The sequence below is a fragment of a genome, unplaced genomic scaffold (assembly GCF_019419815.1).
Source record: "Pyrus x bretschneideri cultivar Hongxiangsu unplaced genomic scaffold, Pyrus_bretschneideri_v1 Contig16, whole genome shotgun sequence".
Taxonomy (NCBI): Eukaryota; Viridiplantae; Streptophyta; class Magnoliopsida; order Rosales; family Rosaceae; genus Pyrus; species Pyrus x bretschneideri.
Genome location: NW_025999457.1, coordinates 2,257,287 through 2,269,239, shown reverse-complemented (window position 1 = coordinate 2,269,239; position 11,953 = coordinate 2,257,287). Strand labels below are relative to the sequence as shown.

The 11,953-nt window shown below is 33.9% G+C and overlaps 1 long non-coding RNA gene across 1 annotated transcript; it reads right to left on the bottom strand.

Moving 5' to 3' along the window:
• Positions 1-494: 494 nt before the first annotated feature.
• On the bottom strand, positions 495-1,007 carry LOC125475787. Its single transcript, XR_007257212.1, has 3 exons — positions 906-1,007; positions 739-820; positions 495-618 (listed from the first exon to the last, which is right to left on the bottom strand). It is a non-coding gene; the product is annotated as an uncharacterized LOC125475787 (long non-coding RNA).
• Positions 1,008-11,953: the final 10,946 nt, after the last annotated feature.

Genomic DNA, 11,953 nt, shown 5'->3' with positions numbered 1-11,953 from the left:
GGCTCGTTTCCTTTTTAGTCCCACTTAATACCAAGCAAAAGTTTGGGACTAGATAACAGGTTTAGCGAAGCTCAGAGCGCCTTTTAATCGAGGTGAGTCTTATTTATTCTAGTCCAAGACCATACCAAACGTTGGATTACAATCCTAATTAAGCCAGTCTAAGCCAGTCCCTCATAAAGAGGGGTAACAAATGCACTCTTAAAGAAAAGTTCACTACTACGAAACCATTTATTAGTGTTGTTATGATAATCGACAAGAAACATGGATCACTATTAGATATTAAGCAAAATCCGACAGAAATACTTTAAAACCGACAGAAATTGTGTCAGATATAATCGACAGAGAATAAATTAATAATGAATAAATAAGAGCATTCTTTGTCAGATAAAACCGACATAAAATATATAAAATCGACAGAACTTGTGTTGGCTATAACCGACAAGGAATATATTAATAATAAGTAAGAGCATTCTCTGTCGGATAAAACCGACAACAAATATATTAATAATAAAAAAAATAAAAAGGATATGAGAGCATTCTTCTTGTTCTCGTTCTCGTTGAGCATTCTTCTCCCTTTCTGCTTGAAATGACCCAACATGCTTGAACCAGATTCTGCAACTAATGAGCAAATCAGATTGAGCTAATAAGGTACACCATATTCTTCAATTCTTCAAGATGGAAGATACTCATGAGAGATTAAGACATCAACAACATTTAGCAGTATCTCTTCCCTCTTACCATTTCTACAGCTAAAAAATAAGGAGAAAAAATGGCGCACTCCACCAAAGCTTCTCTATATGCTTCCCTTCCTACAATTCATCTTGAATATACAAAGCACAAGGTACAAAGATCAGTAAATAGATTAGTAGTAGTAGTTGAGTAACCGCAAAAGGAAAGAAGCCTACATGTTTCTTAGACTCCTCGACATTCTCTTCAGTTGAGTCCAGTTTAGATTCCGCATTAGAGTCATCTTCTGCATCATCTGTGTTGGCATCATCCTCTTCCTCAGCCTGAAAAAACACGGCAAAGTTGTTAGGGACCGCAGAAAAAGATGACAGAGCTAATAAACTCTCAGGTGTCAGTTTCATATGCTTGCATCAGAGTCAACTAGATCTTTTGCATCCTGGTAAAAGGATTAAGGTAACAAGTTAATAAGCATGAAAAAAAAACACGATTACTGATTGTGAAAATAATTTTGGACTACTCGAATAAATCCCTGAATATCTATGAAATCCCAATAAGATGGAGCCTTTATTGATATCTTCCAAAATATGAATTATTCATATCCAACAAAAACATACATTAAATCATAGGTGGAAGCATGTGGAAGGACTTATAGCGCTTTGCTTGTCTCTATGCTCAAGGGCTTGCATAGCTTTTGCCTTGTTCATCCATGGTGATTGAAGCGAGAAGGAGAAGGGGAGAAGAGAAGGAGAAGGAAATGAGGACATGAGAAAAAGGGGAAGGGAGAAGCACCGGCTCAAGGAAGAGATAGAAGGGTTTTATTTTGGAAATTTTTCTTTACTGTTGGTTAAAACCGACAAAAACATTTTTTTTAAAAATAAAAACCGATTGAAAATTATCATTACTATCGGTTATAACCAACAGAAACAAAATGACGGCAAAAATCCCTCCGAATTTCCCTCGGAAAAATTTTAAATCCCCCCCCCCAACCCAAAATTTTGTTACGATTTTAAAGAATAAAATAATAATTGTTTGATTTAACAAATAAATAAATAATATGTATTTAAATAAAATACATTTTTAAATTTTAAATAAATAATTGTTTGGTTTAATAGATAGTTTTTACTCTTTTGGTTTAATAGATAATAACCCGTGTAAAATATGCGATAAAAAAATAAAAAGAGAATTGTACACTGAAAATGTCATCACACAAACTAAATATTGTCTAATCCATACATGAAAAACATAAATAAAAATTTAGCACAAATTACTTTTCCCACTTCAAAATTTAGGCAAATTTAACAGAGATATGCATTCTACGAAACTAGTTTCCATAATCTAACCGTCAAACTTGTTTGTAGATACTACAAGATCGCATACATTAAAAATGGCAAAAAAAACATTTAGAGATTAGGTAACGGAACAAATGTTTTCGACGGTTATAAACGAAAAATCACAATTTAAAGGTTATTTTCGCTCCGACTTTGATGATTTTTTTACAGCTGCACTCCTCGACCCTATAAGAATGCAATGAACGAATTCGATTTTCAATTTAAAATATTTACACTAGTGGATAAATCTTATTTTATACTTAATGGAAGTATAATATTAACTCTAAGTGTTTGTTTAATATACCGTTTTGACGCGATATGCATTCTACGAAACTTTTCAACGATCCAACTGTCAAACTTATTTGTACACACTCCAAGATTGCATATGTAAAAAATCATAAAAAACAAACATTCAGAGATTACGTAATAGAACAAAAGTTTTCGACGGTTATAAACAAAAAATCACAATTTAACGGTTATTTTAGTTTCGATTTTAATGATTTTTTACAGTTACACTCCTCAACCCTATAAGAATGTAATGAATAAATTTGATCTTCAATTTAAAATATTTACATTAGTGGATACCACAAAATCTTATTTTATACTTAATGGAAGTATAACATTACCTCTTAAGTGTTTATTTAATCTACCGTTTTGACACGATACACATTCTATGAAGCTTTTTTCAATGATCTAACTGTCAAACTTATTTGTACACACTCTGAGATCGCATACGTAAAAAATCACAAAAAACAAACATTCAGAGATTAGGTAACAGAATAAAAGTTTTCAAAGATTATAAACGAAAAAATCACAATTTAACGGTTACTTTAACTCCGATTTTGATGATTTTTTACAGATACACTCCTCGATCCTATAAGAATGCATTGAATGAATTCAATCTTCAATTTAAAATATTTACATTAGTGGATACCACAAAATCTTATTTTATACTTAATGGGGAAGTATAACAGTAACTCTAAGTGTTTGCTTAATCTACCATTTTGATGCGATATGACTTCTATGAAATGCTTTTCAACGATCCAACTTGTTTGTACACACTCCGAGATCGCATAAGTAAAAAATCGCAAAAAACAAACATTCAGAGATTAGGTAACGGAACAAAAGTTTTCAATGTTTATAAACGAAAAATCACAATTTAACGGTTATTTTAGCTCCGATTTTAATGATTTTTTACAACTACACTCCTCGACCCTATAAGAATGTAATGAATAAATTTGATCTTCAATTTAAAATATTTACGCTAGTGGATACCTCAAAATCTTATTTTATACTTAATGGAAGTATAACATGAACTCTTAAGTGTTTATTTAATCTCCAGTTTTGATGCGATACACATTCTACGAAAAAATTTTCAATGATCTAACCATCAAACTTATTTGTACACACTCCGAGATCGCATACGTAAAAAATCACAAAAAACAAACATTCAGAGATTAAGTAACATAACAAAAGTTTTCGACGGTCATAAATGAAAAATCACAATTTAACGGTTACTTTAGCTCCGATTTTGATGATTTTTTACAGCTACACTCCTCGACCCTATAAGATATTCATTTAAAATATTTACACTAGTAGATACCTCAAAATCTTATTTTATACTTGATGGGAAAGTATAACATTAACTATAAGTGTTTGTTTAATCTAGTGTTTTGATGCGATAAGCATTCTACGAAATATTTTTCAACAATCCAACCATCAAACTTGTTTGCACACACTTCGAGATCGCATATGTAAAAAATTACAATAAAAAAACATTTAGAGATTAGATAACGGAACAAAAGTTTTCGATGGTTATAATCGAAAAATCACAATTTAACGGTTAATTTAGCTCCGATTTTGATGATTTTTTTACAGCTACACTCCTCAACCCTACAAGAATGCAATGAATGAATTCGATCTTCAATTTAAAATATTTACACTAGTGGATAAATCTTATTTTATTCTTAATGGAAGTACAACATTAACTCTTAAGTGTTTATTAAAATATTTAAACCATGTGTTTATTTATTTATTTATTTTTAATCAATATAATATTTTAAAATAATAAAATAGTCAATTATGTCGATTATAACCGCCAGAATACTAAAATAATAAAATAGTCAATTTATGTCGGTTATAACCGGCTAACCGCTATCATTAACTAAAAACCGTTGGAATATGTTAAAAATAAATTTCTGTCGGTTATAACCGCCAGAAACTAAAATAATAAAATAATCAATTTCTGTCAGTTATAACCGCCACAATTAACTAAAACCGCCGGAATATGTTAAAAATATTTAAAAAAAAAGAATTCAAAAATATTGGCGAATATAACCTGCAGGATTTTATTGTTATCCGACACTAACTAAATAATAGTGTCGGATATCTTTTATCCGACATAATGGCTTATTAAACCGCCACCATCATTCAACATCTAAAGCTAATATTGTAGTAGTGGTTGCTAGTAGGTCAAGTGGACAAAGAAACCTAAGCAAAGTACATGATGAACCAATTAGACTTCGTTGTTGACACAAGACGCTAATGCCAAAAGCATCATGCACCTTATCAATCCATCGTTCGAGTTAGCTGATACGCAGTCAACGCCAACCAAACACAAGGGCCATAAAATAAAACCACAGATGCAAAATAATACCAAATGAACAAATCTAATTCCACTAAACAAAAGCAAAGATGCACAAAGAATACATTAATTTGCCTCTAAAAAGCTTAGCAACATATATATATATAAGCAACCAAAACCAGCAACTATATTCACCACTCGAAGACCAACAAGGGAAGACTTATGATGCCAACAAAGCAAAAAGAAAGAACACCATCAGAAATGTAAAAGGAGGCGGCCCGCATGCCTAAACCAGCTTCAAAACGGTTTCGCACACCTTCATATAAGTGAGCGACGACTCGCTCTCGAGGTGGGTAGCAAACACAGTGGCCAACAAAGGCTTCTCAATTGAAAGCAAGCACTGTAGCAGGTAATTGAAGGATTTATGGGCGGAAGATTATGAAGGTAGAAGAAAGCTCTCGTGTGAAGCATCGAGGAAGGATATCTAAGTAGTTGTTTGGGTTAGGGATTAGAGATAAATTTAAGACTAATTTAGTTATGGTGCAACAAAACCGAAATTCTTCAAGAGGTGAGTGAAAAATCAAAAGAAGGGGACGAAGCACCCGATGGAGTTTTGAGCTCCCATTGTCCCACATCGGGAAACAACAATTTGTCAAAGGCCTTTATAAAGGTCAAGTCATTTTTATTAGTGATTAGGTGTTGGACCATTTGGAATGAGTATTGAGGTTTGGGCCACTAATTGTGTGGATTAGGCTTGATGATTATACTATAATATTAATATAAAAAATTTTGATTGTACTATAACATTTGGAATGAGTATTGAAGTCCTTAGTTCCATAAAAAATCATCTTTTCTTCCTCCTTGTGCTTCCGTACAAAATTTTCAGAGAGTAAACACAAAAAGCAATTTGCTAGAGTTCTACAATCCAGTGCGGGTTGTAGAATTAGGTAGTTGTATCCTGGTCGAGCAGACGTTATAGAACCATAAGCATTAGAGTGGGACGAAAATACTGTTCGAAAGACATAGCTTTTGTGCTAACCTCTACCTTCAATTCATTCAAGTTAGTATCATTTTAATTTTTTGTAATTATTGTGTAATTGCATTCTGTATTGCAAGTATTTTTGAATAATAAAGTATAAGTATTTTGGTTATGTATTTCTGTTATTTTGTTGTTTCTAAATTGTTCTCCAACAATCTTCGAACAATATGGAACAATCAGGAACTAAACCTAATTCTAAGAAGCCTGAGAAATTTAAGGGCGAAGACTTCAAAAGATGGCAACAGAAGATGTTGTTTTATTTGACAACATTGAGTTTGGCTAAAGTTTTGCCCGAGACAGTGCCTACTGCAGATGGAGGAAATATTTTTTTTGCAGAAGCTTTAACGGCCATAGATGCCTGGAATCATAATGATTTCCTCTACAGAAACTATATTCTTAATGCATTAGATGATTTGTTGTATGATGTCTATGTGGGCAAAATAGCCAAGGAACTTTGGGAATCACTTGAGAAAAACTGTAAAACCGAGGATGCTGGTTCAAAGAAATTGTCGTGGGCAAATTTTTAGACTATAAAATGGTGGATTCCAAGTCCGTTGTCTCTCAAACTGAAGATCTCCAGAAAATCATTCGTGACATTCATGTTGAAGGGATGGTGATCAGTGAGTCTTTCTAAGTGACATCCTTTATATAAAAACTGCCACCTTCTTGGAAAGAGTTCAAGAATTATCTCAAACACAAACGTAAGGAGATAACCCTTAAGGATTTCCTTGTAAGGCTAAGAATTGAGGAAGATAACAGAAAAAAATGAGAAGAGCCTGGTTTCGAGTATGGAAGCCAAGGCTAATGTTGTTGAAGGAAGTTCATCAACGCAAAGACCTAAATTCCAGAAAACTAAGAAGGAAAAACACTTTGTCCCTGGTGCGAAAGGCAAAGACTTCAAGAAAATCAAAGGAAGTTGCTGGGTTTGTGGAAAACAAGGCCATAGGGCTCAAGAATGTCGCCATCGAAGGGATCAAGGTCCTGGAAATCAAGGCAACAACAACCACGCAAACCTGATTGAAAACAATGTGGATGCTTTGGCTGCAATGATTTATGAAGTCAACATTGTATCTGACCATGCTGATTGGTGGATAGGTACCGGTGTGACTTGCCATGTATGTGGTGACAGAAATATGTTCTCCACATACCAGAAAATCAAGGAGAACGAGCAACTGTTTATGGGAAATGCATCTGCATCTATTGTGGCTGGAATAGGGAAATATGTTCTGAAATTCACTTCTGGAAAGGAATTAACCCTCCTTGACATCCTGCATGTCCCCGATATAAGGAAGAATCTTGTTTCTGGTCCTATCCTTAGTAACAAGGGATTCAAACTAGTTTTTGAGTCCAATAAGTTTGTACTAACTAAATGGGGAATATTTGTAGGGAAGGGTTACCTTGCTGATGGATTATTCAAACTAAATGTACTTGCTAATACTATGAATGAAATAAATAATGTTTTTGCTTCTATTGTTGATTCGTCTAATTTATGGCACTCTAGATTAGGACATGTAAATTTTCGTTCTTTTTTTTAGAATGCATAATTTAAGTTTGTTGCCCAAAATTGATTATCTAGATAATGTTAAATGTGAGACTTGTACATAATCGAAATTTGCAAGTCAAAGCTTTAAATTAGTGCATGAAAAATCCAATGATTTATTAGATTTAATTCATAGTGACTTGTGTGATTTTAGATTATATCCAACTCGTGGTGGAAAGAACTATTATGTAACATTTATAGATGATTTCAGTAAATATTGTTATGTTTATTTACTTCATAGTAAAGATGATACCTTGGATATGTTCAAGACATATAAGGCAGAAGTTGAGAATCAACTTAACAAGAAGATTAAAGTCTTACTCTTAAGGTCCGATAAGGGAGGAGAATATGAGTCCTATCCATTTGCTGAATTTTGTGCCACACATGGCATAATTCATCAAACAATAGCCCCTTATACACCGCAACAAAACGGTGTTGTCCGAACGAAAAAATAAGACTTTTAAAGACATGATCAATTCTATGTTGAATAGCTCTGGGCTTCCACACAATTTGTGGGGTAAAGGTTTCCTTACTGCAAATAAAATTTTGAATCGAATTCCACCTAAAACGAGAAAGGAGTCACCATATGAATTATGGAAAGGAAGAACCCCAACATTTAAATTGCTTAAAGTATGGGGTTGCCTGGCAAAAGTACAAGTCTTATTGCCAAAGAGAACAAAATTAGGGCCTAAAACTATAGATTGTGTTTTTATTGGTTTTGCATCTAATAGTTCAGCTTATAGATTCTTAGTTTTTCATTCCGAAGTAAGTGATATATATGTCAATACTATTATAGAATCTATAAATGCAATATTTTTTGAGGATATATTTCCATACAAAATAGGCAAGTCTAATTTATTGAGAAAAAGATTACATGATGATGTATCTGAGGTTAATGACGAACCTAGAGAACATGATGATGGTTCATCCTCGTCTAGAGTTCAAGAAGAAGAAGAACTTGAACCTAGAAGGAGTAAAAGGACAAAAATTTGAAAGGACTTTGGGCCTGATTTTGTGACCTTATTAACCGATACATAACCTCAATCATTCAAGGAGGCCATGTCCACTCCTGAAGCTCCATTTTGGAAGGATGCAGGTTAACAGTGAGATAGATTCCATTATGCAAAATCATACATGGGAATTAGTCGATTTGCCTCCTGGCAATATGCCAATTGGGTACAAATGGATCTTTAAGAATAAATTAAAACCTAATGGTACAATTGACAAATATAAGGCTTGTTTGGTAGCTAAAGGATACCGTCAAAAACATGGTTTGGATTTCTTTGATACATACTCGCCTGTAACAAGAATTACGTCAATAAGACTGTTGATTGCCATAGTTGCACTTCATAACATGGAAATACATCAAATGGATGTAAAGACTGTGTTCTTAAATGGAGACTTAGATGAGGAAATATATATGGAACAACCCGAGGGGTTTGTGGTTAAAGGTCAAGAACACAAAGTTTGAAAACTTGTGAAATCACTATATAGGCTTAAACAAGCTCCAAAGCAATTGCATGAAAAATTTGATCATATTATGATCACACACGGTTTTAAGATAAATGAGTGTGATAAGTGTGTCTACACAAAAACTCAAAATAATGCTTGTGTTATGTTGTGTTTATATGTAGATGATATGCTTATAATGAGAACTAACAAAGAGATAATAAATTGGACCAAGAAGATAATGAAATCAAGTTTCAATATGAAAGATCTTGGATTAGTTGATGTGATTCTTGGTGTAAAAATAAAAAGAAATCAAGAAGGATATATTCTTACACAGTCCAATTATGTAGAAGCTACAATTAGAAAGTATAGTCATTTGGAAAGTGAAGATGCAATTACTCATTTTGATGCCAATAGCAAACTAAAGAAGAATAGAGGAGATGCTATATCTCAACGTGAATACTCACAGGTTATTGGAAGCCTTATGTACATAATGAAATGTACAAGACCTGATATAGCATACTCAGTGAGTAGACTGCAGTAGATATACATGCAATCCTGGGCATGATCATTGGGAAGCTTTAATTCGAGTATTGAGATACTTAAAGCATACAATGAATTATGGATTGCATTATACAAGGTATCCTCATGTGCTTGAAGGATTTACTGATGCGAATTGGATATCGGATAATACTGATACGAAATCCACAAGTAGATATGTATTTACTTTAGGAGAAGCAGCAATATCTTGGAAATCTTCCAAACAAACATGCATGCCCGATCAACTATGGAATCAGAATTTATCGCTTTCGATATGTCTGGAGGAGAAGCTGAATGGCTAAGAGATTTTTTGGAAGATGTTCCCATATGGCCTATACTTGTAACGACAATATGTATACACTGTGATAGTTTAGTTGCACAATATCGAGCTAAAAATAATGTATACAATAGGAAGTCTAGACAAATTAGATGAAGGCATAATACTATAAAGCAATGGCTCTCTAGTGGTGTAATTTCTATTGATTATGTTAAGTCAAAAGATAATATTGCAGATTCGCTTTAACACATCTCGACCCGGAATGTCCACTAGGACTCCGAATCGAGCTGTGCTGGCCGACACCTGAAAGGTGAGGAAGCCATAAAGTGTGATAATGTATAAAATGTGAATAAATTTAAACCTAAAAGTGCCTATAAACACAAGTACGTGGTGAGTGGTTTTTGACCCATTTCACACGTGATACAGAGCATAAGAAAAGTATAATGAGGTAAGATAATAATTATACCATCACAATGAGCCACTTGAACTAAGGAGTGTCACCAGTCCTCGTCGATACGAAAGTTTGCTATTAGAACTTGAGGGGTGCAAAAGTAGAAAGTGTGAGTGAGCAACACAAAGATTTTCAAAATCATTTCAATTATCAAAGGTAGTAACCCCTCGCCGTAAAACCTGTATAGTTCTAGAAAATCATACTATATATAAGTATGAAATCAAAAGTATACTAACAGTAAATCTAGAAGTATACCACGACTCCACATCTCAATAGCAATATAATTAATCATATGCTTAATAACTCATACTAACACACAAGTCAGAGTCACCTATGGTGACTTGTATGACTGCACCCATATTGTCACGCCCCAATCCTGACATACGTTCAGAATTGACACGTGCCAGTCACTGAAAATCTGTATCTATCATACCCCACCTCCGGGATATGGGCAAGCACAACTCAATAATCGAATCACATAGTTATTTTTCGTATGCTTTATGGCTGCATCTAACCTCCCTGTTAGACTGCCTACGTACCCTAGACAGGGATTAAGCCATTCGTAGTTCGTCAAGCATAATAATTGACATATAACACAGTTCGATTAAGTCGAAAGGTATAACATTTCTCAATCAATCAATAGAACTTGACAAGCATGAAAATACTAGACTCAGGGTTACATAACAAACCCATCTGAAAATCATGATTTCCCCTCCATCAATATATAGGCCATTATGTCACAACATGATACCGCAATTCACAACATATATCATTTCAAAGAACCAACGATGTACAATACCATTCTCTAGCCACATTTATCAACAAGTCTAATCATAACAATAACCATGGTATCCAACATAACAATCCCACATGACGATTAACATTTCCACTTCAACCATCACATAATTCATCACGTTTTCCACATAAAATCGCATTTTATAGTGTGTAACATAGTTAAGAATTAACAAAGTACACATTATTCTCTAGAAATATTAATCAACTAAAATACTCATGATAACCCCACTCATATCCAACGTCATTCCATAATCACATCAATCAATAATGTCAACCATCACATCATCAATAACACATACAACAAGTCGAAACGCAAGCTAGAGCAACACAATTCAGTTGAAGACTACATCTTTGGAAAAAGGGGATTTTGGACCCCCCAACGGACCAAAGCTCCAAAGGGAATTCCGGACCATCACTCAACGGAATCCAAACAGAACTCAGTTCCAAACCACCCAACCGAATTGAACGGAAGTCCAAGAAGCATAACAACGACTCGAAGGAACAAGACATGATTCAAGTTACCCAATTCACGAAACTCAACGAAACGAAGCAATATTGAGCAAAATCCACATCACAATGGGTCATCGGTCATTTACTAGACCTCACATCTCCCAAGCAATTCAATATGCGTTTCAATCACATGTCACAACCATTTCCAATACACAAGTCAAATCACATTTCACTTCATCATACTAATCACTATACTTCAAACATTATATCTCAATACATAGCTTGTAACATATCAAGGAATCACGAAGTACAATATTAATATTTAATTACATTAATCAATCAGTGAGATAACATATCATTTCACGAATTTAATTAAAGAACTCTACATAATTCCCAATTTGGGTTAAGAATAATAACATGGTAATTCTAATTTATTTTCACAATATCTATTGTGGGTAATTCCCATCTACTCGAATTTAGGATTCTAAGATCACCTTACGAAATGAACAAGAGCAAGGATTCCGGACCACTCAACGGAATCCAACAACATTGGGTTGCGGACCACTCAACGGAACCAAAATCAAGCGGTTTCTCATAATCTACCCAGACCTGTCATATGTAAAGTCAATGCCAATATTATGGAATTGGTGCACTAGCAAATCAGGCACTCAGATAAGCTGAGAGGCTCGGGCGAGGGACAATAAAATAAGCATGTGATACAATAATAAAACTAGCCATCAATCATAATTTATAAACCTTGAATATAAATCTTTCATAAGAAATCAATACCCAACTTTTGAAAACTCCGAGGGA